Source organism: Vespa crabro, chromosome 2, assembly GCF_910589235.1.
Source record: "Vespa crabro chromosome 2, iyVesCrab1.2, whole genome shotgun sequence".
Taxonomy (NCBI): Eukaryota; Metazoa; Arthropoda; class Insecta; order Hymenoptera; family Vespidae; genus Vespa; species Vespa crabro.
In genome coordinates this window covers 18,915,999-18,943,820 of record NC_060956.1, presented here as the reverse complement: position 1 = coordinate 18,943,820, position 27,822 = coordinate 18,915,999, and the positions used below count along the sequence as shown (strand labels likewise).

General features: G+C 36.1%; 1 protein-coding gene across 3 annotated transcripts in view; it reads right to left on the bottom strand.

Moving 5' to 3' along the window:
• The window catches only part of LOC124421652, a 255,894-nt gene that overhangs the window by 214,292 nt on the left and 13,780 nt on the right, over nucleotides 1-27,822 (bottom strand). The window contains exon 3 of one of the 3 annotated variants that reach the window (XM_046957082.1): nucleotides 16,714-16,860. The exons of the other annotated variants lie outside the window; for them this stretch is intronic. The gene's annotated coding sequence lies outside the window, so the exon portion shown is untranslated. The remainder of the gene's footprint in view (nucleotides 1-16,713; nucleotides 16,861-27,822) is intronic. 3 annotated transcript variants of the gene reach the window in all.

The window sequence follows — 27,822 nt, the reverse complement described above, 5'->3', positions numbered from 1 at the left end:
CCTCTTCAACGACCGACGGGGATGGTCGCCGAGTATTAACATATTTACGATCGTCATGAATTCGAACGTACACATTTACCCCCGCTCCTCCCCCTCTACACTCACTTTTACTATCTCTCTCCCTCTATCTTACTATCTCTCTTTCTCTTTCTCTCTCTCTCTCTCTCTCTCTCTCTCTCTCTCTTCTTTTCCGTAAAGTTCTATGACGCTAGTCACAGCAGTTCGTCGATCGATCCCTTTTCAGAAATCAACATCGATCGAGTAGCAGTAGCAGCAGCACCAGAATTAAGGCAAGCATGCAAGAAGAGAAAATTAGTCGAGCGTGTCATTCGTCGTCCTACGAGAAAGACCCTTCGAGTTTCGTCCCTTGGACGACAAGAGAGAACTCGTCCAACCCTTTCTTGCACTCGTAAAAATGCGCGTGCAAACTTATCCGAGCACGTACCGAATCGGATCTCTCTCTCTCTCTCTCTCTCTCTCTCTTTTTCTCTCTCTCTCGCACTTCTCCCCTTTTCCTCGAACATCCACGTCTTTCGTCTCATCTCCTCTCGTCTCTTCTCTTCTCTTCTCTTCTCTTCTCTTCTCTTCTCTTCTCTTCTCTTCTCGTCTCGTCTCGTTTCGAGAGGGATCGGGGAGTGTGAGGGACTCTGCAAAGGGCCACGTGATGCGCGTAAAGTACCTTAGGCAGATACTGGTAAGAATGCAGAAAAAGGGGTGAATCCAAATGGGATGAATCACGTCAGGTGGATTCGATATATATGTCGATGTTATACGACGTTAAAGAAACTCGAGAGTCGTGCGAAAAGGGCTTCCTTAGAAAAAGAATACTTACTATCTCATTCTTCTTCATCCGATACCTCCCCTTTCGACTTCATTTGCATTTAGGCTGATTTTACGGGTACGGATTATTTCAAATCGATCGTAAAGAACTTTCTTTTTTCCTTTCTCGTTTCAAATGATTGCATGAGAGATTTTAGCATTTTTATTTATACTTTTCTTTTCTTTTTTGTTTTACTTCAAATTTTACGAATTCAGTAATAGTAACTTTGTCTCTCTTATTTTTTGCTTTCTTCCTTTCTTTCTTTCTTTCTTTCTTTCTTTCTTTTTTATTTTTCATTCGCTTTAACTTTTTCAACAGATCGAAAGTTGTTGTTTCGTATTTGTCCGATGAAAATCCCAAAGAATACTATCTTGATAGCTGTTCGGAATAGTCGATGATTGAGTCCATCAAAATAACGTTGAAAATAAAATAAGAACGAATCGGAATCATATCGAAGAAAATACGATATATATTTATATTTGTATTTGTAATTCCATTAAAATGATATAAATCATTTTGGTATAGTTATCATTGAATGTATTTAAGAAATACATTATAAACGTATTCGCAATAAAGAACATTATAGAGATTATTTTCTTCCTTTATTTCTTTGTATTTTAAACGAGCATATAAAAGGATTAGATATGTTTCATTCAATTAAAATCGTTCTTCTACGTTTATAAACGTAGATAATTAATGATCATACAAAAATAGTTCTATCTAAAAGAATCCAAAAATAAAAATCTCAACGAAGAAAATGAATCGATTGTGTTATATCAGCTTGGAGCAAACGACCAAACGACTTATCGAGAAAGCCAAAGGAGAAGATTCAAAAAGTGTAGTCATCTTTGGTGGTCCTACTTTTTATCTTTCGAAACTTCATATCTGACTTACAACAAGCCGTCGAAGAAACCGTAACGGACTTTTTACCACTTTTATATTCAATCGCAAGTTTTTGGCGAGCCGCCGACGACAAGTTTGTGCGAGCGATCCAAGAATGGACCATCGATCACGTCTTAGGAACATCGAGAAGATGGAGAAACAGAAAGAAATGTAGAAAGAAAAAAAGAGAGAGAGAGAGAGAGAGAGAAAGAGAGAAACAGAAAGAGAGAAAGGGAAAGAGAGAGAGAGAGAGAGAGAGAGAGAGAGAGAGATCTCGACTTCTTTATACTTGTTGACTCTTCTTGGAATCACTCCCTGGGAAGCATAGTTTCCGCTATATTCCAACCTTCTATCCTCTTCCCCTTTCCTCTCTTCCCCCCTCCCCCTCTATTTCCCTCTTTGGGTTCTCTCTATCTTGCCGGCTTCATCGAAATTCTGTCGACCTTACCAGACCGTGAGCAAATCCATTCTGGATGGCGTTTCACCCCATCTCTCTCTTCCACCCCCTAGCGTACCAGTTATCAGAAAGGGTCACTCAGCACGTGTGTGGTTCCTCTAGATATACGTACGTGTACGTCTCTTTGGTATGTAAGTACACGAGAGACACGGGTGTTCGTGCATCCGTACGTGAATACCTCTGAGGAGTCGATTCGACCTGGTCAACGTCGGCTGCACCACGTTGCTCGTCGATCTTCAAGACAAATATTATTCCAAAAAATTGGATTAACCGTTATCGGTTCCTACCAACCACTATCAATACTTCTCTTGCATTTTATTGACTCCGTATAAAGATTCTAAAACATATTTACTTTTATTTCGTTATCGATTTCGTTATTGTTAGACAATTTCATCAAAGTGACATTGTTTCATTTTCTCTCGAAACGAGTAGTTGCTTCTTCAAGGAAATCATTTAATTATTTTTATTTAGATGATTTAGAAGAAGGAAAAAAGAAAGAATATCTAGTATTTCATATTTTTCTTATTATTATTTTCCATTACGTCCATTTACGTCTTGCTACATCTAAAAAGGGAAAAAGAAAGGAAAAAAAAAAAAGATGAAGAAGAAGAAGAAGAAGAACAAGAAAAAAGAAGAAAAATAAAAAAAGAAAAGCTTAACTAGACAGAGATATGATATATATCTATGTAAGTAGATATAGATAAATTGTTGACGAGTTTGCGGGAAATTCTAACGTGACCAAATACGAAATAGGATCGCAATTAGTGGGGGATTACGCGTACGATGCTGTTGAATTATGGAAATGGATATATGTGATACGTGTGCTTTCTCTCTCTCTCTCTCTCTCTCTCTCTCTCTCTCTCTCTCTCTCTCTTCCCCTTCTCCCTCTTCCCCTCTCTTTCGATCTCATGAGATAAGTACGTTCGATTCATCGCTTTGGCGTAACATGATCGGTGGTTGATCGTCGTATTATCATAGAGATATTGAATTAAAGAGACACAGCGGGCGGAAGAGAAATAGAGAGAGAGAGAGAGAGAGAGAGAGAGAGAGGAATGGATATGGAAAGCCTCTCGCTCGGTTCGATGTCAATTCGCTCCCTCACATTCCGCGTTCACTCACAACGAGAGTAAGCTGAGGCTTATAACGCGTTCACAAGCAGTTGCGCGACTGATGAGGCTTAAAAAGAGAAAGAGAGAAAAAGGGAGGAGGAACGCGAGTACCCGTATTATCCTTGCATCCTTTACCATCACAAAACTCGAAAGTCGCTATTGTTTTTCGACGGACAATTCTTTTGCATCTTTTTTTTTCCTTTTTGCTGCTTTAAAAAAATTTGTTCCCTCAAAAAAAAAAAAAAAAGAAAAAAAAACCACACCAAATGACAATCAATTCGCTCATTGCACAATGTTATAGATATTTTAAAAGAAAATAAATTTCGTAATATTCATTGTAAAATAACGAAGATGGGAAATATTTTAAAATCAATATTATCTTACATTTTGGTTTCAAATTGCATAACAAAAATAATCTACCATGGAATAAAATTATAAATAAAGAATATAATCAGTATTTATAACATTTAAGTATAAATACTATTATTTGTAATACGTATATTGTAATTCATTAATATTACGAAAATAATGCGATTATAAATGAATATAATAAATATTTGTCGATGAAACAGGATCGGATTTTATTTTCTTCGTTTACGAATCGATTACCGATGCGACAGAATATTATTATCATTATCGTCAAATCGAGCGATCTAGAAGGTGGGTACCGAGACTCGCAGTAAAGTCATCGATTAAATTGCCAAAGGGATGGTCGAACGCAGGCGAGCATCGTTCCGCGCGGTTCCGCGTCGTTCCGCGTCATTCCACAATACCATTACTCAACCGCAAAATTTCATCTCGGCGGATAGATCATTACGTGCTCGGACGATTTATTCCTTTCAAAGAATTTCAAACTTTTGAAAATAGATATATAAATGCATACGCTCGCTCGCTCACCCCACTCACTCACTCACTCACTCACTCACTCATACACACACAAACACACATAAATATATATGTATTTATTTCGATTGGATACGTATTAAAATATTTAAAAATTGAAAATGATTAAATTCAAAACAAACGCATGTGGAAATACTCGGATATGGGTGAAACGAATATAGATCGGTATGGACGCGCGAACCAATGCGGGGAACGGAAAAGCGGCCAGGAAGGAAAGGAATAGGAGAGGTAGTTTGAGTACAAATGCAGAGTAAGTGCATTTCACGGGCCACGGTATTTCAGAAATTTCCCGATACTACCCCTTGCAACCCTTTCCCCGTTTCCTCTATCCCTTTCTCTTTCTCACTCTCTATCGACGTTCCTTTACATACCAACTCTCTCTCTCTCTTTAACTCTCTCTCTCTCTCTCTCTCTCTCTCTCTTCCTTTTTCTTTCACTCTTTATTTCTGTCTCACTCCCGCTCTCTTCTCTCTTTTTCTCTCTTGACTCGCTCTGCAGAAGGATTTCCAACGCTTCCTTTTCTACCACCATCGACTGCCAGATGTTTTCGCGAACGAATGGAAACTGTTCCTTCTCTCCTCGAGACGAGTATACTCAATGATGAAACGTTCCAAGAAAAGAGGACGAACGGTTCTCCTCTCTGTTTACCTTCTCTTTTATCTCTTTCTCTTTCTCTCTCTCTCTCTCTCTCTCTCTCTCCCTCTGTCTTTCTTTCTTTCTTGTATAATTCATCAGAAAGCTCAGGATTATCGGGATCTAATCGTAGCGGTTGAAAAATTGTAAGGTTCTTCTCTAGCAACGAGAAATGTTAAAAATCGATTGTCACGAATGATCAGCTTCATTAGTTACATATATTTTGTCTATCATATTTGTCTAATGTTATATTTACATCTATTTAAAAAAACGAATAATTAAGAAATATGATGAATGTCAATAATAAAGACAAATGTTAATATATATTTGTGACCGATAACATAATCCTAAAGTTATTTTAATGTCTTTAGTATACACTAGGATACGTAGTCCTATGTAATTTCAAAATCTATAATTGAGTACCGGCAAGGTAGTCCTAAGAAACTCTATGTTCGTATAAATAGCACAACCCTAAGCGGGTCCTAAGCAATAGATGTTTGAAAATTATAGACGGCGTTCAGGTAGCGAACTCGCTGGTTGCGAGTTTCTATTATGTCTATCCCTCAAGTTTTATCCGCTCAATCCAAAATTATTTTTACATAAATCTTAATTTATTTAAAATTATATGTGAAAAGAAATATACAAAAGTTTTTAGTAAAATAATAATAATAATAATAATAATAATAATAATAATAATGTTAACAAACGCGCGTTCACCAAGAATATTGAACTCATTTTCCTTCGTTCGTAATTAACATTATATACACATATATATATTTTTTTTACCACAAAAAGGTCACTTTAGCTTCGCGATCGTTAAGAAGTCTACTTTTTTTTTTATCGGCCACGTGAAATCTCAGCTCTCGTGAGCTCGCGCAAATTGCATGAGCTAAAACGCGCGGAAGTTCACACTCGAGTCACGCGCTCGCCGATATATCGAGTCGGTATTCGTCATGAACCGTTGCTAGCCGTACGTTTGCATATCTCCAAAGGAACTTTATTTGTCGTATTACAGGAAAACAGTATGTAGGACACGCGTTAGAACGTCGTTCGAACGTCAACGGATCGATTCCTTCGCACGTTTCTTGACATTCCGAAGATAGATTACGGAAAGTTTGAAAATAGTTGTTTAAAAACTGTATTACTATGCTATACTAAAATATACATATACATATAGGTATTTGATTAAGATCGATTGACCGATTCTTCTCTATCTTCAAACTTGTCTTACTCTTAATAACTTTTACAACGAAAATAAATCCCATGGTATTCGATAAAACGACGAAATAAAAGAAAATCTTCACAGTATAAAGAAAAAAGAAAAAAAAAAAAAAGAAATATCCCAATCCTATTTAAACGATGAAAGAAATTTTTTTTCAAATTCCATAACTTTTGGAAATCGATCTACCAACGTATAACAATAAACAGAGAGAAAGAGAAAGAGAAAGATAAGAAAAAAAAGGGACAAAAGGGAGAACCGGTTCGACGAAGAAAAGAAGAGATCCCCCGAAAGAAAAAGGAAAAAAAAAAAAAGTAAAAACAAACAAGGGTCCCTTCTCACGCTGTTCCCTTCGACCACCCGCGCGAAGACCGACCAAAGTTGATATTCAGGGTGTGGATTTTCTGAACGAACGATTTGCGATACAATCGCGAGCTCATTGTTCGATCTTAGTACTGTTCGTTCCCTAACTCGATTGTTCGCACACGTTAGCTGGGTCACGCACCTTTTGCGTTCGCGTGAACTTTACGCTCGAACGACTACGACGAAGCGGACGAGGCGTTTGCATCAAGCATTGCAGGTAAAACGTTTGCTTCAGGGCCGGAAGAAGGTGAACTGGTACCCTGCATTTGACAGACATTTGCATCGAACCCCCAATTTCAACTCCCTTCTCACCCCTTAATGTCGATGTACACGAACGAGAAGGGCTAACGAGAGAAGGAGAGAGAGAGAGAGAGAGAGAGAGAGAGAGAGAGAGAAAGAGAGAGAGAAGTATGTACACGTCGAACGCACGAACATCGCCGCTGCCACGCGAAGAGATTTCGGGATCTCGCATCGCTGATCGAATCGTTCGTGCATACTTCGCAAAGCGGGATTAATTCGACTGCGACTAATTCGGGAATTGCCTATGGTCGAACTCTCCATGTTCTACTAGTCGAATATTCTTCCAAAATGTGAAAACATACTGCTAGGAAAATTCTCTCTCTCTCTCTCTCTCTCTCTCCCTCTCTCTCTTTTTCTCTCATTCATTCTAATGAAATGATAATCGTGTGTTCTTTTCGATAATAAAGCACACGATTAATCTTATCGAAATAAACAAGCTTTTAAATAGAACAAATTTTTAAATAACTTAAGCATATATAAAATTGATATGTTTTATATTTAAAGCAATCAATCCAATAGTCCTAATAAATTTTTTTGGAAAAATATTGTTTCTAAAGGTATTACGATTTATCCCATGACCATCCTATATTCAAGTTTGAAATTTAAATTGGTAAAAATGTCTTTATCTCGAAGATCGACAGTTCGTTTCTTTTTTTTTTTTTTTTTTTTTTTTTCTATATTTTCAAAGTCAATCCTATCGTAAAGTTCGATAAATCATCGATGGAACGAAATGTAAATAGAAAGATGTAACAAATAATAATGACTCCTCCCATTAGTTCCTTCATATCGATCGATATTGGCGAACGTTGATAAACGATATAACGTTAACAAAAAAGCAACCCCTTTCTCTCCTCTTTCTCTCTCTCTCTCTCATATATATATATATATATATATATATATATATATATATATATAGATATAGATATAGATATGTCTCTCTATGTCCCTTCTGGTCCCTTGGAAAAGAGTCTGACAATTTTATTTTATTTTTATATTCGAAGGGTATGATATCGCCAGTATTTTTTTTTTTTTTTAGTAAGCCCCTAGAAAATGCATGGATAAAGGATGAATAGATTACCCTCTCGGAATGGATCAAAAGAATATTGATTTGAAAAATATAACATCTCGTTACCGTTCGAAAAGCAGAAAACAGGAAATTTGGAGAGATGAACTAGCCAGGCAGGGAGGCAGCCAGCCAGCCAGCCATCCAACCAGTCAGCCAGTCAACGTATATACATTGCTGAGAAAGATACTTCCTCGTCGTTCGTTGCATAAAACAAAAGAGACCCGTGGAAGGCGATATCCCAAGCTTTATACGCTTATGTCTCTGAGCTCGTAGCTTCGGTGACGTCGTACTTGGAAATACGATATACCGTATAACGGGATGTTCAGGTAGATGTTGTGTATATATCGGTGATATCCATAGGGTCGTCGGTTTTCTCTCTCTCTCTCTCTCTCTCTCTCTTACTCTCTCATGTTGCAAGGTAACATAAATTTCTCGAGCATAACGCGCTTGTTCGCGCGCCCGGCCATATTCGATCGTAAGAATATCCAAGTAGCATACCTTCCATTTGCCGAATGTCGTTTCGCCGAGTTGAAAAGCTTTTCGCAATGCACCCAACATATACATAAATACATTCATACACATGTACATAGACACAGATATACAAAGGCAAACATATATGCATATACATACATATGTACGTACGTACGTACGTACACAAATACAAAAAGGATACAGGGATAGAAAAAAGGTGGAGGTGTAGGAAAAGACAAAAAAAAGTTTCTAGATGTGTATATGTATTTCGGTTTTCTATATAACTCGGATTCCTCCCGCAGAAATACAAAACTTTTTCTCAAACGTCCACTTTCTCGCAGCTTAATTAGTAATTCGCGCGAGGAGAAGCTCCTTTCGCGAAACAAACTTTTTCTGTCGTAGTGTACATGTTTCACGTATGTAAAAAGTACTTTTTTTCAAAATAAACAAACAGGAGACAGAGAAACTAAAGAGAGAAAAAAAAAAACAAATAAAAGAAGAAAAGAAGTAATGAAAAATAAGTTGCGTTTAAGTGACGCTTTTCTCGTTTGAGAGATACAATTTTTTCGCTAAATAAAAGAAGAAAAAAAAAAAAAAGTAAAGAAAAAGACAAAACAAAATAAAACGAGAAAAATTACACCGATGACCATTTCGTTCCAACACAAATTTGATTATACAAAACGATGTAAAGTATTCTCCTTTCAATTGTTTTCAAATTTACGATATTTGCTACGTACATATATTAGAAGTATTATTACCGTCATCTTTTCATCGTAATTGTATTTTCGCTTTAACGTCGTATTCTCGATACGAAAAATATTATAACCACAATCGGATATCATTTGCTATGATAAAAAGAACGAATAGATAATAAAAACGTATTTATACGAAAACGGGAGATTCTCGATAAAGAAGGAATTATTATTGCTTTTCACTGTAGATTCAAATGAAGTTGAGAGAAGGACGATAACGTTTGTCGAGGAACAAATCGCGATACACCTTGCAACGAATATAGTAGTAGTTGAGAATAGAATGGAAAGGGAAACGCATTGTGCTTCGGCAATTCTCTCTTTCTCTTTCTCTCTCTCTCTCTCTCTCTCTCTCTCTCTCTCTGAACTCATGCACATATTGTATTTCTACGAGAGAATGAGAGAAAGAGAAGACACAGGGGTGGAGAGAACTACCATGTCAGGTTCCTTTGTATTTCCGACGTATAATAATCGTAATAGCTCTATCCCCACTCTTCTTGTCCTATGCCCACGTTCCCTTGGCCTGTTCCCCTGTACCCCTCCCTCTACCTTTCCTTCGCAGCACGAGGGAATACAATTGCCCGCGGCGGTCGTCCGTACGCGAGTGCCATTGATGGCACAAGTGGCGCAACTTGCATTCTCCAGTGGCAATTGGTCAGAATGCAAACCGCGATGGTGGGTGTACTGCTTGTCCATGGTTAACCGACCTTAGGCCAGACTCCACATACTCGAGCCAAGGAATGGACGAAGAATATTGGGATTGCCATTGGTAAACACATTCCGAGACTACGCAGAGAACGCCATAGTCCGGAAACCTAAATCCTAGCCAACCTATCTCTCTCTCTCTCTCTCTCTCTCTCTCTTTCTCTGTGATTGTGGTCATTGATCTATCATGAGCATAATTAGTGAACATGTTATTATGAATTCAATTTGTATCTTTGTAAATATAGATTATTTTTCATTTCTTTCCTTCTTTCAATAAAATTATCTACGACAATAGCATTGTTATTGATTTAGAAATAAATGAAATTGTTATTAGGTTATTCTACAGGAAGAATTCTTCTCTATCTCGTAAATAATTTATCGTTTCGTCAGACACGGATCTCAAAATACGCGAATTGTACCTCTACTTATCGATCGTCGCTATTATGGTTACACGATGACCCACGTTAAACGGATTTATAATCAAGGATTAGATGCCGCACTGATTACTAATTACAAATGTAGATAGCAATTACGAGACTGATTAATATCAAAGTGATACGTTCCAGAAAACGGTGAATGGATTAGAGTTACGTAGAGGTAGAATGTACTTGTTACAATGTAAAGGTCGTTAAAGCGTTAAAATGAAAATTCTAATTAACTTCGAGAAGCCTCGAGGTATCCCATAAACTGCCGTTTTAAGGATCGAAAAATCAAAATACAATTCTGAGAAGTTCTCTCTAGAATGTTGAGCGGCGAACGAGCGATGTGAAAAAAAAAAAAGAAAGAAGAAAAAAAAAGAGAGAAAAAAGGAAAAAAAAAAGAAGAAACGCAAATATTTCGTTCGAAACAATATTTGTCCACTGCAAGAAAAACAATAATAACAACAGAACGTATACACATTGTTTTGTCGTTAGTTTCTCGCTACAATACTACCATCATTGTTGTCCAGCGATATCGCGAAAACAACAACGTTCTATCGCTTCACTGAAAAAATATAGACGAATTAATTCATCGTACCGATCCATTGATCCCTTTTATCCGTCATCCATCATCGATTACAAAAATGGAAGGTGAAGAGTCCGACGTATAGAAGGGTAGAATTTTTTTTTTTCTTTTTTTTCTATTTTTCATTCGCGATCGAATGTCACGTCACAAACATAAGTCACGAATTTGTCAATATTTTTTTTTTCTAGGTAAGAGCATTGGGCAAAGCTCACGATCGAGACTCAACATCCATCGAGAGGGAAAAAGAGAGAGAGAGAGAGAGAGAGAGAGAGAGGTAGAATATTGTTGGTATTTTTAGCGAAAGATAACGTTTCTTTACCTCTATATATCGACCGAATCGTTCAAAGCCTGCTAAAAGAAATAAAAACAGCTTGGGATAAAGAGAAAGTACTTTTTTCGCGGTACTTTGATCGCCGATAAAAGCAAAAAGCTTTGCGATAAATTCGCACCGATGACCGACTTTCAACTCAGTTAAATGATCTAACTGTGAAATGGTGATAGGGCGAGGAAAAAGGTTTGAGAGGTGTGACAACCCCTCATAAGGTACAAGGCGCCATAAGTGGTCTGAAACGAGCTGAGAATTCCTATGGAAAGCCATCCTCCCCTTGCACAAGACTTTCTCCCTCTCACCCTCTTTCTCTTTCTCTCTCTCTCTCTCTCTATTTCTCATAAACATGTAGTAGTAAACGTCGCGTGTGACCTGCTGCCATACGCTTTTCATACGCTTCGTGTTACCGAGAGCGATGGTATTTAAGCCTGCCAAGGATAATGACGTTCGCGCGTTAAAACAACTTCAGTTCAGCGAGTTATTTCGTCTTTCGGATCGTTTACCGGTGTGTCGATGTATGTAAGCTGCAGAACACATTGCGGACGGTCGTGTTTCGTTGCTCCTTTTCGAAGGAATTGAATTGTAAAATAAGACTGAGTCAGCTCTGAACTCGATAATTGCTTCTGACTGAACAACGACGTAGAGTAGCGTGGTAACTAATTAGTTTACGACAACTTGTGGTAACTCAGTTCGCTTTTAAAAATGTGTCTAACTTCTCTTTTGGACTTCGTCATCGTCCGAGGCTTTGGAGAAAATAAATTAACAAAAAAAAAAAAAAAAAAAAAAAAAAAAGAAAAAGAAAAAATAAGAAAGAAATGGAGGAAAGAAAAATAATAATAATAAAAAAAATGACGTTCTTTTTTCAAGACAAGCGTCCAACTAAAATGTTCGAATACGCGACAGTTTCGTCAGTGTTGAATTTTTTTGTTAAAATATCAACCGAAATAATTAAACCGAAAGAAAAGCCACAAAATGCTTGCCTTCTCTTTTATACATAGGTATATTTGATTACTACGTGGTAGAATCAATTTCACGCAGGAAATATGAAAAACATAGAAATGCTTTGCGGAATGCAATTTCGGTGACCTACAACGTTCTCGTAGCTTTCCGATCCCTCCAATTAATTCCGTACAGCGGTCGTATTCGCGGGAGTATAATTTAAATGAATAAATTACATCTGCGCTTCTGTTTAAATGGCTCGTTTTATATTTACGAAAAATGGAGAATACTATATACATATATATATATATATATATATATATATATATATATATATATATATGTGTGTATATAAAAGAAGAATACAGTACGACCTACAATGAATAGTAGCAAAGCGTGAAATGCTTTTTCGCAAGATAGATCGAAAAATACCGTGCGTATGGAAAAGTCGTAAATCATCGAGTTCTTTGAAGTACACTGCACACGAATGAATCGTTCGAAATACTGGGAAAATGGGCAAAAAAGAAAAATAGCACGGTTTGTATAATTACGGGGAAGAAAAAGGAAAATATTTTTAAAATCAGTCATTCGTTGCGTTAAATCAAAGCCATAGGAAAAATAAAATAAAAAAGAAAAATAAAAGCTACATGTAACTCGATGACAAAAAACAAAACAAAAAAAAAAGAAAGAAACAAGAAAATACAAAAAAAAAAAAAGAAAAAAAAGAAACGTAATCTCGAAGGATTCATGTAAATCAAAACGGTGTATTATTTTTTCCTTAGAGATATCTCGCTTTAATTACACGTTTCTTAGCCCGACATCGCATTCTAAAATCTCTTCTATGGTATCAGGCTCTTCCGCATAAATATCATTCTTGGATTAGCATTTTAAAATCAACAAGCTTCGCTTTAATTACATTTTCCGTGTCTCCCTTTTCTACTGCGAAAACTCGCGTTATACCTACGGTAAATACGTTAAAACATCGTAGAAAATGAAGAAAGCGAAGGGACTGGAAACTCGACACTCGAACTCATGGAAAGTAGATAAAAGTGAAGAAGATTTTACTGTTTCTACAAATTCGTCTACCATTTCACTTTGTTTTCAAAATTAACGTCAATTATTTTTTTACCCATATATAAAAAAAAAAAAAAAAAAAAAAAAAAAAAACAAGAAAAAAAAAAAACAAGAAAAAAAAAGAAGAGAAAAGAAAAAAACCCACACCGATCATTACAGAGAGTTACTTTAAAACGAAAAAAACGAAAAAAGAAAAAAAAAAGACAAAAGAAAAATTCGACAATGCCTGCTACTGCCGTATATAAAGAGAGGAAGGAAGAAAAAAAGGAAAAAAAGAAAAAAGTAAAAAAAAAAGGAAAGAAGAAAGAGAAAAGAAGAAATAACGTTAATCGTAGACCGTCGATTAATCCTAAAGTAGCGAATTCGTGTGGTATAAACGAGGCGAAGGACGCGTTAGAAGTGGCTTACGACGTAAATTCGAGGACGAGGATGCAGGCAAGGACGAGTGGTAGGAGAAGGTAAGTTTGAAGGGGATTGTAAAGACGGAGAAGGAGGAAGGTGAAAGCGTAGTTCGCACGGAGCCGTCGCATGCACCTCGAGATTGCATAATGACATAATATTCATGACGGTGCGCTTATGCTCGCGACCGACTAGGTAATAAGGGTGTCGTGAATAGGGGAGGTAGGTTAGGAGATGGTGGAAAGCTTCGAGTGGTAAGAGAAAGAGAAAGAGAGAGAGAGAGAGGGAGGGGGGAGGAGAACGGTGATGAGGGGGGTAGTTCAATCCCTTCTTCTCGATGGAAAGGAGAGAGAATGAGAGAATATGTTGGTAGTTGTGTGTTGGAGGAAGAGGTAAAGTAGTAGCAAAAGTATACTAGAGTAAGGAGAATGTAGAAGATGCTATATATATATATACATATATATATATATATATATATATAGGAAGAGAGAGAGAGGAAGAGAGAGAGAGAGAAAAAGAGAGAAAGAAAAGGAGAGAGAGAGAGAGAGAAAGAGAAAGAGAGCAAAGCTGACGGGCGGCGGACACATTTTTAATTAAGACAGTTTCGAGGCGTAATTAATTTTACGACGGCGCTACCTAACGACTGCCATGGCTCTTCCTAACAGGCTCTACTTCATCCTCCTTCCTTCCAACCCTTCCCTACTTTCTCCTATTCGTTCATACTTCTTTCCCTTTCTTTCGTAAAGCTCGTGGAAGCTTGTCTAACGTCCTCGCTTCCTCGATTCTACGTATGCAATCAGTAGAGTTACATTCCTGCGTAGATATTTACGTATGTATATATGTATGTATATATGTATATATGTATGTACCTACTTGGTTACCTAACTACTCCCGTTTTCCTCCCTTTTCCTCGTTTCCCGAGTGAAAAAGTAAATACTAATATTTTTACCATCTCTCTTTTTCTTTCTTTCTTTCTTTCTTTCTCTTGAGACGAGATCGTTATCGTCGACGTGAGAGAGAGAGAGAGAGAGAGAGAGAGAGAGAGAGAGAGAGAGAAAGGGAGAACACTTTGGAAAACCTAAATAGAAACGAGAGAAACGAGTACTCGCGTTAATTTTATTTGCATTTAAAGCGGGCCTCAGCTCGCGCGAGCTAAACGCATATTTGAAATTTAAATCCGATACCTTTCGAGTCAGGGATTTAAAAGATCTCGTACGTGTCTCTTCTACAAAGATTATATTTATATCTTTAGTGGATACCTCGTTCGCCGAAAATGTCTCTTCTCGTATTAAAGTAAACATGAAATATCGATATTTTTTTCTTCTTCTAAAGATATTCTTATATATCAAAGGAAAAGTGAGAAAGTGAGAAAGAGAGAGAGAGAGAGAGAGAGAGAGAGAGAAGAAAGAGAGACAAACAATTATGTATTTCAAAGACCATGAAAAGAGATACCCATGCGTGATGATGAAACGAAATGTTCTCTCTTCTCTTTTTCACGAAAATGCGTCGTTTCCGTCTTCGTTGTTGGCGTCGGCGTCGTCGCGAAACCACTGGAAGAAATTTCGAGTTCGCCTGGCAGTCTGGCGTGTCATTTAATTTTTTATCTCGCCTCGCGTTTTTATTATGCCGAGAGAAAGGTTTAGGTGAGAGGGGGTGGAAGAGGGTCGATGCATAAATTGCAATGTGTCACGCAGTCGGCTCCTCCCTCTAGTTACTCCTACCCACGTCGTTTCCATCCCTTCTCTCCTTTACTCTGTCACCATCACCACCGACACTACCACATCTCGTGCCCTACCACATCAGAGACCCTTTTTCCTGCCGAAACTTGAAGCCCGAAAGATAGAGAGAAAAAGAACGATCTCTTTTCATCTCTGGCTGCACTGTTTTATGAACAACTTGAATTATGCGATCTTTAAGAGATAAAACTTTCCCCAAACGTGGTGTAAGAGATTTTCACCGGTGAGTCCACTCAACGTTCTACACCCTTCGAAAAAAAAAGTGCCACCCGTTATACAAGACGATGATGACGACGACGACGACAACAACGACGACGACGACGACGACGTTATGCTGCTGTTCTTTGCGTTGAAGGAGAAAACCTGCACTAAAACGAGTCTGCTTTTTTTCTTTTCCTTTCCTTTTTCTTCTTTTTTCTTCTTCTTCTTTTTCTTTTATCTTTCTTTCTTTTTCTCTTTTTTTCTTTTTTTTTTTCCTTTAAAGAACGCGAAGCTCAACTTCGCTACCGTCTTTCTTGCCAACCAAGCTTAATTCTCGAGTTAATTTTACGCGATGTCGAACAGCACGCTACGATGCATATGCATCTCATTAATGAAACGCGTTTTCGCGAAATATTTTTCTTCTTTGAGAAACACATATAAAACTGTTACGAGTACGGTGCAATTAATGTGCTACCTATAGATCGAGGCCATATCTAATGACATTGTAAATATTCACTTTAGCGAGAATGGTTATATACAGAGTTAATAGACTATTCTATATTATATCATGGGAAATATCAACCGATTGAACGAAAATCGATAATGAATATAGAGAAATCTAATGGGTACTATATTACAAATGTCGATAACATTTTGGCAAATTTCACTCTAAAACATAATAATAAGTAATGATTAATAAGAAATGATAGACTATATCAGTGATGCATCTCACATTTAACGTGTCTATGAATTAACACCATTATCAAAGCCGCAATCATGTTCATCGCTATTCGATTACTGTTAATTAATTTACCATTTTTATAAATGAACCGAATGAATCTAAACGAGAATCCTGAGTATTCGTAGATATTAGAAATTAATTAGCGGTTGATCAATTATTTTGTACTAGATTAAACGGTATCGCGTTTCCAATTATTAAATTTTGCTCGAATATGTTATTAAATATTGAACTACCAAATCAATCGTATCTAATTTTAAGCATAACTAGTTTTTCATAACGATTTATAATTTCAATCTCTCCTTCTCTCTCTCTCTCTCTCTCTCTCTCACACACACACACACACATACATACATACATACATACACTTTATATTTCCATCTTTATATCTCTACCTCTCTTGTAGCAAACCAATAATTTTTGTTATATTTTACGAAATAAATTTTGTCTTTTTTCTTTTTTCTTTTTTCTTCGTTAAATACATACCACAAAGAATATTGATTTTAGTTGGCTGCGTTTACGTCAAGCTCTCGAGATGCAGCCACGATCTCTTTCCATTCGGAAAAATAGAAATACCTACCTAGGTAGACTGTTAGCTACCTTCTCTCTACGTACCTCGACACGGTTTTATCGCGGGCGAATTATTGAAATGTCAAAGATTTTTTCTCTCTCTTTTACCGCGAGACTCGTAGAAATGGCAGGCGCAATAACCGTTATTCCGTTGGTAGGTTGGTTGGTTGGTTGGTTGGTTGGTTGGTTTATCTGCTGGCAAAAAAGAAAGAAGAAGAAGAAGAAGAAAAAGAAAAAAAAAAGATCTGTTAAGCGACGCACACCGATATCAAAACCGTTAACCGATAAACGTTTACCTTTACGCGTTGATTTCAACCTCTTGCACGCTCGTTCTGTCACCTTATATTTCTAGACTTATCACGAGCAATATTATCGAATAGGTTTTACGAGCTTCTTAAAGACTTATAAAAAAATACCACGCAACAAGAAGTAAAAATCGTAAAATCGAAAGCTCGATATTATTTATCTCTCCGATATCTTAAATTACAATTAATTTTAATCGAATAACATAGCTATGATAAAAATAATTGAGAAATTATGAAATAAAATCTCGGAGAAAATGTTAGCTGGGAAATGTGGATACGGTTTACAAAATAAAAAAAGAAAAAAGAAAAAGAAGACGAAAGAGAGAGGGAGAGAGAGGGAGAGAGACAGAGATAGAATGTGGAAGTGCAAGGCGACACACTGGCGTGTCACGATGACGAAGAGTTGCATTAATAAAGCTCGCGAGAGCCGGTAAATTCGTTGTGGAATATTAATTAGTTTTTCCTTGGGTACATTAACGATAAGGAATGCCCGGCACGATTCAATAACGTCGTGGGCTCGCTTGACGCATCGCTTTAGTTTTTACTTGTGCCAACGAATAATAATGCGAGTTAGATATAACCAATGGAAACTAATAGAAATTATGAGAGGTACAAAAGTATGAGAGAGATGAACAAGAATTGAAAAAATTACAGATAAAAAGAAAAATGTAGATACGAAGTGGAAAATAAGATAAAAGAAAGAAAAATATATTTTCATAGAAAATTTCGATTATAAGGGATAATTTATATGGATGAATATTTAAATGTAATTTGTGAGGGAAGAAATGAGTTTAAAAGAAAAAAAAAAAAAAAAAAAAAAAAAGAGAAGAAAAACAAAAACAACAACAAAAAAGAAAAAGAAAAGATTTACACGTTCGAAATTTCTCTCATTCAAAAATTTGACTTCGATTAATAAAGTGTGTTTATATTGTTTTGATTTTCATTCAAGTAAAACTCAAGTTTATATGACAGAACCTTGAAAGGATCTACAACTCGAAAATTTGTAAGGGCAAGCCTGAGTAAGGTTTACCCTTGGCATCGATTCACATTTTCGTAGATGCTAGCGTACATATCCGCAGCAGCTGTACCAGCCGTGTCCTGCGGTCGCCCGTTGTCCTCCTGCAGGCAGAATGGAGAGGGATACGATCCCTCTGGAATATTAATACCACGCGAAATATTATAAGCCACGGTAGTCGACGACTCGGGAATACTAAATTTCGTGTGTCCTGTAGAACACTCTTCGAATACTCTATCCTTTCATTTTAACTTCGAACGATCGAACGGGACGACAATTAAAACAATTATATCAACAAATTCTTATTAAAGGGATTTTACAAATTTCTTTTTCTCTCGTAATTTTTATTCGTAATATTTTTTTCATTCAATTGAATATTACGACATATTATTAATTCACATGTAATCTTAATTAAAAATATAAATTTGTTATAACAAAACGAACATAATAAACAATCAATGTCTCTCCCACTCATAATTGAGTTTCATTCGCAGTTTCGCGTTAAATATCGATGTGCAGTGTGCATACAGGTTATTAGAGAGAGAAAGAGAGATAGAGATAGATAGATAGAGAGAGAGAGAGAGAGAGAGAGGGGGTGTTACGCGTCGAGTTACGCGTTCTAGCGCGATTATGAGGAGAACAAACTTCTCTTCTAACATTTCACGAACTAGGGCTATCGTACTTAGCTTCGACTATGAGGAAATACACGCTTGTCGTATGTACAACGAGAGGAACTGTAAGACGTCTCATTACTGTATAATTAATGCTTAACTAGTGTCGTTCTAAGACGTGTCAACGAGTATAATTTCCATTAGATAATTGGAGACGGAGGGAACAAGTTGTTGTGGTGACCGTAATTATATCGAAAGCTAAAGTTTTATCGACAAAGAAATTATCAGTAATTATTCCGAAATGCGTTGCATTATAAGTTATTGAAAGATAGAAAAAAAAAAGAAGAAGAAAAAAAAAGAATGATTGCTCCGTTGTCTTCAAAGAGAATTTTTGTGTTACAATTTTTTTTTTCTACTTTTTCCTTTCTTTATTTCTTTTATTTTGTTTTGTTTTGTTTTAATTTTTTTTTTTTTTTTTTTTTTTTTTTTTTTATTTCTTTTTTACTACGATCGATACAAGCGTTGTTTACAGACACTCTCGTAAATTATTGTTTCTCTCGATATTTTGATCGGACAAGTTTACGTTCGTTATATTTGACTAAAACAAAATAATGATTAAAGATTTATTTTTCTGAATCACCATCGAGTTCCCCCAGTAATTTAACAAACTCTGTAGAACAACGATTTACCTCTATTAGACAAAGCAGGTACGGGAAAGTGGCGCGCTACATCGACCGTAATTACAATTAACGAGAAACTTCTCTCATAGCGGCAACAAAGAAGTCAGATTGCTTTCCACTTCGATCCTTTCTCCCTCTCACCCTTCTCTTTCTCTCTTCTCTCTTATGCCCGTATGAAACACGCGCATTAGAAACTTCCTACCGAATAAAACCAAATTCACAAGCGGTAAACTAATACCACAGAGAAACCAAATCGAAAATACGAGCTCCACCTATACTATTAACGTTGCTTGTGATTTACCGTGGATGTTTGTTCGAACTCTTTCTCTCTCTCTCTCTCTCTCTCTCTCTCTCTCTCAAAATAGAAAAAGAAAATAAATGATCGATTAGAAAACGCATATCTTCTATTGAAAGAGCAAACGAGAAAAAAAAAAATAGAAAAACAAAAAAAAGAAAAAAAAAAGAAAAAGGAGAAAGAAGAAAAAACTCCGGACGAAATTTCAAGGAATTTATGGTACACGTTGTACGCAAAAGAAAACTACTTTCGAAGGAATTTTTCGAGTAAATCGATTTCCCACAAAGAAAAACAGAATCTCGATAATCCAATAACAGAAGGAAAGAGACTATAGTCATTGATTTCGTTCGTTCCAATATATAGGAACATAGAAACGTATGTAGAATATCACTGCCATGCGATAGGAATCTATGATTAGGAGAAGCCCTTTTCTCTATAGCATACAAAGAACGAAGAGAAATAAGACCCTATACTTTCCTTGATGGTACGGAGGAAACGAAGAGGGGTGAATAGCTGGCGAGAAATCGCATCCATTATGCAGAGTGGTCAAGGAATTATATCGCTCGCGTACCTGCAACACGGATAAGGCTCGGCCGGAATCGCGTGCAAAATTCAAAGCCGAAGGCGTCTTTTCGGGCGCGAACTCGCTCGAATCCAGAAGCTATGAGTCGTCGTCGTACTAGAAGGAAGAGAAAATGGAAATGAGACATAGAGAGAGAGAAAGAGAGAGAAAGGAAAGATTACTGTTACCAACAGTTACGATTCCAGCGGTTTGTCGTTGAGAGGAATAAGGTCATTCAACGTTTCAACGAAAACACGTACGAGGTCAATGTTGGCTGACGTCGATCGCGTTTGTTCCTCTTGAAAATCACATCTCTATCTTTCTCTCTCTCTCTCTCTCTCTCTCTCTCTCTCTATCTCTCTCTCTTTCTTTCTCTTTCTCTTTCTCTCTTTTTACGAGCTGAGTTTCGACCGATGCGAAACAGGACGGCAGGAACAAAATTCACAGGAAAACCTTTAGCGGTTAACGGCCACATCGTTAACGATAATTAATTTCAAACGGATCCAATTATATGAACTAGTGAAAAGTAAAAGATGAGAGAGAAAGAGAGAGAGAGAGAGAGAGAGAGAGAGAGAGAGAGAAGGTACGTAGAGAATGAAGTTCTAGAGAGAATAGAACCAGGTATAACACTTAAATTTCCTGTTCCTTTCGCTCGTGGAAACTCGCAATACTTCCCGATTAACGTGCCGCAATTTAGTCGATAAATTTGCCGATGAAATTCCGAAATGCTCGCGGTGATATTAAATTCCGCTTTCGGAAGGAGCCCAACATGGAGCACCTCTTCTTCGGGTCTACGTCTTCGCGAATGCTTCTCTCTCCTATCCTCTTACCACGACGTACAAGTTTCTTTTGCTTGAAATCGTGGATGCTGGGAAAAGCTTTCTTCGTTCCCAGGCTACTGAAGAATTTTTTAAATTCGCCTTTATTCGGAACGATAACGTGCATAGAGAGAGAGAGAGAGAGAGAGAGAGAGAGAGAGAGAGGAAGACTTCGATTTTAATTAAGAAAAATTGCTCGTGGTTTCAAATTTTCTATCCTTATTTTCTACAATTAGATACCCAAGAAATGTAGTATCAGCAAACGATGATAATAATTCCATACGAAAGATTTAAATTATAATTATGGGTTCAAAAGAAAGACAATAAGAAAAGTATAATGAGATAGACATTAGTAATAGGATAAAAGAAAAAAAATAGGATTATAGGTATCATGTAGTCAATGGAACGGGGAAAATAAAGAGAGAGAGAGAGAGAGAGAGAGAGGAAGAGAGAGAGAAAACGGAAGAGAGCATGGCTCGCGGTAGACGAGCCATTTACGGGCGCGTAAGCGGTTTCCATTGTCTATGGAGGTATAATGGAGTAATCTAGCGGTGATGCACCGCCACCAAGGCTGATATTCAAATCGTGCGCCTCTTGCAAGTACATACGAGCGACCACAATACCGGCCCTTCCGGTCGGAGGAAGGTGGAGAAGAGGAAGGAGATAGTGGTAGACGTGCGCGAACATACCTTCTGAGTGAGAGGAAGATAGATATAGAGGGAGAAAGTGACTTCGACTAGATGAACCGCGAACATTGCCCTAACCAGAAAACAAACCTTTGAGGTTGCTTTGATTGTAAGTGAAAAGGCGCGAAATTCGAATATACGAGGATCCAAACTATCGGTACGGTATATATCTCGTAATGACGAAAAATTTGCTGACGCGTGTTCAAAATTTTACGAGGGTCTGGTTTGAACGACTGAATTTTATCGAATTTTTTTTTTTTCCCCCGAGATCACGATAAATAACGATAAATAACGACAACGTTCATCTATCATTCTTACGGCTATTTTTTTTTTTTTGTATTTTCCTTTTTTTTCTTCTTTTTCTTGGTTTTTTTCTTTTTTTTCTTTTTTTTTTCTTTTTTTTTTTTTGCATTTTATAATACCTCCGCTTTAATCTAACAATCAAGCTTATCTTGAAATATTGACTAGAGCACAAAGATTTTTATCGATTGACCATAAATATGAGAGATGTTCTATTAAAAAAAAAAAAAAAGAAAAGGGAAAAAAGGAAAAAAAAAGAAGGGAAAAGAAAAAAGGAAAAAATATGAAGTAAAAGAATGAGGTTCGAAATTTATCAAGACATTTTTTTTAATAACTACCGATGGATAAAATTTTCAAGGGTAGAAAAATCTATTCTCTACCACCTCCCCCCTCTTTATGTCACCATCGTGGTTGGTTATGCGCGTTAACCTACACCACTCGCGTATCATCGACGTGCAGATGCATCTAACCATCTATGCATATATACACCTTCACGTGAAACATTCTCTCTCACTCTCTCCCTCTCTCTCTCTCTCTCTCTCTCTCTCTTTATCTTTCACTGTGTGGGTTACGAGTTTCGTATACGCTTGGTCGTGCGCGCTGGTTACGGCGATATATCATCGCACGTCCAGAGTCATAACGTGACGCGCGCAACACGCTCGTGCATCAGTCATTTAGCCGCAAATGGAATCTGCTTCCTTCCTCTTGCCGCGTTTCCGCGCCTTCTACACGCTATTTTATATACATTCTCGCAGCCATTGTATTCTAGGAAAGAGAGAATGCGCGCGTGCACACACTCAACTGCACACCGATTTTCGTTCGACGATACGAAATCGGAGCTTGTAGAAAGTGCAACCCTTCACGAAATTCGTAGAAACTCGCTAGAAATTAATTACGTTGGTGAGGCAACAAAGTGCTTTTATTAACAATGGATTATGATCGACGACGAGACCATACGAGATCGCGTTCGAAGGTTTCTGAAGCTTCCTAGATGACGGATGAGTACGAGGTCTTTCTTTCCTTCTTGAATTTTCGTCGTTTGCACAGCGGCAACGAACAACATTTTGTAATTTTCTTTTTCTTCCTTAAAAGAAATCGTTTAAACGTTATAATTATTTTCATAACGTTCACGTTGCTATAACGATCAATTCAATATTTTTCAAAAATACATAAATCACGAATAAAAATAATCAACAATAATTACTTTAATTATAGAACATTATTTAATGAATTAACATATTAACTTACACAAATTGTTAAAATAGATAGAAATAATTCAGTACACGCTTGAGTGTCGAAGGATCATTAAAATTTAAATAAAATCTAATCAATCCGCAAGGAGAGAAAGAAAAAAAAAAAAGAAAATAAAAGAAGAAACAAGAGATACGTACCGACTTTAGAATAGGTGGTTGCAAAAGGGAAGAGAAAGAAAAATTTCTCTCGTTGTCGAGAAAGAAGCTTGAACTCCTAGGAGGTTAAAATTCGCGTAACGAAGATTCGAAGTGGAAAAATCGCGGGAGGTCGCAAGAAAGCGTGTACGTGACCTTTCGTAGAAATCTCGGGCACGTGGTGGTGTTACCGAAGGAAGCTCGCTTGTCGGTAGGAAAAGCAGGCAGATGGAGGAAGCACAGGAAAACTAAACAGGAAAGAAAAAAGGGAAAAAAATAGAAGAGAAAGAGGAAGAGAGAAAGAGAAAGAGAAAGAGAAAGAGAGAAAGAAAGAGAATGAGTGAGTGAGTGAGAGCGTGAAATGGCACCTGCTGTGGCCTGTGCGCCACATCTTTCGTCTCCCTCTTTTTTCCCCCTCTTTTTTCTTCCCTCTCAGTCGACGATCTTCTTTCTCTTCCATTTAATGGACTTTAACGAGCCCCGAGATATGAGTGGAACGAAGAAAAGAGAATCTCGAAAAGAGAGAGAAGAAAAATCACAGGACGACGCGGTTAAATTAGAAAACTCCTGAGTTCCTAAGGGCAAAGGAAGGAAAAGGGAGAAGGATATTTAAATTAGGTGAACACCCTGCGTAAAGTCCGCATCCCTAATGAGCCGGATAAGCGATCGAGATTTTTCGGGGTTCCCTCGAACGAGAACCAACCATCGAAGTTACAACAGCCCTCTACTCCGACCCTTCTTCTTTCTTCTTCTACTTCTTCTCATCTTTTTCCGAGGCAGGTGTTTGGCCCCTAAAGATTCCGGTTTTCGTGATATCATCGACCGGTTAACGACGTGCCAGGAGATCGCATTCTTTGTTAACTACGAAGCTCACGATCTACGATTCGAGAAGTAGAGAGCAATTGTACAGAGCCGACTACTACTCAATCGAAAATTATCATTTTATTATATATTTCATTTGAATAAATTTGTAATTGGTTTGCTTAACCCAAATCAATGGAATTGTAATACATAATTAATATTATTTATTCATATTTATATATTCACGTTAATTAAAATAAAATATATAATATATATATATATATATATATATATATATATATATATCAAATAACAATTACATACGAAATCGATCTCATCTTCAAACAATTATTTGTTAACTCACGTTAATTAAAAATTTTCAGAGTTTATCCATAATTGTTTGTATAACGTTTCGAGAAAAACCATGAATCTTTTCGTACGTTTTACACTCGTTTCGACAATGAACGAACGCGGAAAGAATAGCTAAGCTTGGGAATTTTTCAAGCGAAACATTTTCCATCCTATAACGGACAAACATTAGCAACTGGGGTAGGAGGTTTTCAGAAAGAGAAGTTATAATGTATATATAGATATAGACATAAGTTATATATTATATATTATATATATATATATATATATATATATATATATATATATATATAGTATATAGACACATGTACACATACATAGGTACAGCTATATTTATGTATCTATATATTACAAAACACGTTTATCAAGTGGACCCGAGATGCAAACCATTGCATTAACATATAGATAAGCCGTTTCTCTCGTGGCCATGTTAAACATAATAATCCATATTTCCCGATAGTACTCCTCGCAATTAATGATACAAGCCGTACGACGTGAATATTGTTACATTAACGAATACTACGTTTCCAGTGGCCGATCATCATCAGTCGATACTGTTATCCTCTGGGTAATAATTAAACCCTTTTACGATATTCGATCGATATTCATTTCGATGAATAGACCGTATAATTTGTTGTCCGCCTCTTCCGAATGCGTAGGATTTTTAAAAGAAACCATTATATTATCATTATTATTACTATTATCATCGACATCATTAACGTCGTTATTATATTCGAAACGAGGATATATATCGCTTGTACTAAAAAATTTCTATTATCATCTTTTAAATAAATTCCCTAATATCTAATATATAATATATATATATATATATATTTAGATTTTATTAATTAATTCTTTTAATTTCTCGAGATACATACAGGATTTTCAATGTATTGCTGTGTTATAGAAAAATGGAAAAAGAAAAAGTATTATTCTTTTACAAAGAAAAATTCATAAGCTTATATTCGGTGGTTTTTATTAAAAAATTTTTATACATCTCTTTAAATATTACGTATCATAAAATGAATATTTTATGAATTTGTAAAATTTGTTAAAGAGATGTAATAATTTGAAATTATTTGATGTGAATGAAATTAAAAAAAAAAAAAAAAAAAAAAAAAAAAAAAAATAAACGAAAATAACATAATTATCTCTGGCCTTCAAATCTTTGAGAGTGAATATATACGTCATCTGATTACAAAAGTTTAGTTGATGACGACGAAGGTATACAAGAACGTCATTCTTTTAATAAATATTTCTGATTAATCATCCTTTATATCTGTCGTCGATGATTATCAATATTGTAAGGATGAGGATCGTATTCGCGCTCGACTTAAATTTTCATAGAACTATAGCACGTACCTACTGTATTCTGCTAATTAATAATTCTCTATTTGAGTGTATACCAGTACCGTATCCTAAGTGTTCTAAGAGAATCGATATATTATTCACAGAGAAAGTACACTGAAGAGCTATAATGGAGCATTTGGAAATACTAAATTCATTTTTGAAACTCCATTATCAAACAAATCTTATATACCCGTAATCTCATTTTCTTAAAAGATACTACTATCTTATAGTAGTATCTTTTAAAATGAAATTATAATTCTTAATTGATACTTTATTATAGAGTCCTTTCTTTATGTAAAATAATTGTACAAATAAATTACAAAAAATAAATCTGCGGACATGTTATGCGAAAGTGTAAAATACTTTATACCAGTAAACTATCTAAATGAATAGGAGAAAATATTGAATGGTTCTTTTTTTCTTCTTCTTCTTCTTTTGTCGAATTAAAGATCGACGAACAAATCAAATTTAGCCCTAATCACGTAATATTGAACAAAATAATAAAGAAAAAAAAAAAAAAAAGAAAAAAACAAGTACAGAGAGAAAGACGATGACAATACGTTTGACAAATAAACAGGTCAAGCGATCGATCCACGACCTCGATTCCGTAACGATCTCTTTTTTAATTAAAATATAATTAAAGCTGCTTGCGAAGAAGAATTTAAAACTATTACAAGAGAGACAGGTGTACTGTATCTCGTTCGCTCTTCTTCCTCTCTTTAGTCGTTGGTCTCTATATGTATATATAAAATTATACGTGTATATATATATATATATATATATATATATAAACACACACACACATATATATATATATATCAAAAGAGGGAGAAAAGAAGTTCATACTTTCGTATAAGCAGCTGTATCTCATTACAGCTTTTCACGAGCGGAGAATATTTCACCTGGTTGAGTTACATAATGGTCGTTCGAGAACTCTTCTTCTGGAGTATACGCGAGTACGAACTCATTTCTCTCTGCCTGATAGCGCCGCTTTTATGGATTAATTTCCTTTATTTTCATTTTCTAACGAAATCCGTGATAAAGAGAAAGAAAGGATCAAGCGAAGTCTCCTCTCGACATTATCCTCTTTTTGAAATTATTGAAACGTGCTTGGAATCTTTCCTTATACGAGAATATACGTTTGGTACTTTATTAAATAATATAAAAAAAAATCTCTTCTTTAACAGAGTGCATTACAATATTTTATGATATATTTACAAGTATATTATATATATATATATTTCTCTCGGAGAATATATTTTTGTTCACTGAAGAAAATTTTTTTTAATATCTGACGTATAGCAAGGAACAGCTGAAAGGGAAGTTGGAAGGTTGAGAAGGGGATACTAACGTATCGGCTCGTTAGATTTTCTAACGGATGCTCAAAGATCCTTGTCGCTTGCCTATATGGAAACCGAAACGATAACCGTGACTTTAGGAAAGGTGTACAGCTTGAGAAAGAAGGGCGAAGATGAAGAAGAGAGAGAGAGAGAGAGAGAGAGAGAGAGATACGCTCGTTCGAAGAAGCTGGATGAGAGCATTTTACTCGATCAGACTTCATAAGATATACCTGCTATACTACCCTTCGTAAGCCGAGACATTTTAACTTCCTCCCCACCCTTGGACAAATTCCTTATGGCATAGGATCTAAAACGAAACTTTCTTCCTTTATAGATACTTAAGCTATCGAATAAAAATTCAATAATATTAAATTTACTTAGTAAAACAGATTGATCGTAAGAAAATAAATAATATAATATTATTCCAATATTGAAAGGATTTCGTTTATAAATATTTGCAGGTTCAATCTTTGCATGAAAAATATCAATTATTTTTCAGTCGAAAAAAAGGAAAAAAAAAAGAAGGAAAAATTTTGTATTTAATACAAAAGTGTAATTAATTAAATGATTCTATAGAAAGTTTGTAAAAAGTTATTACGACGGGTATAAAATGTGAACTTCTTTATAGATAGTG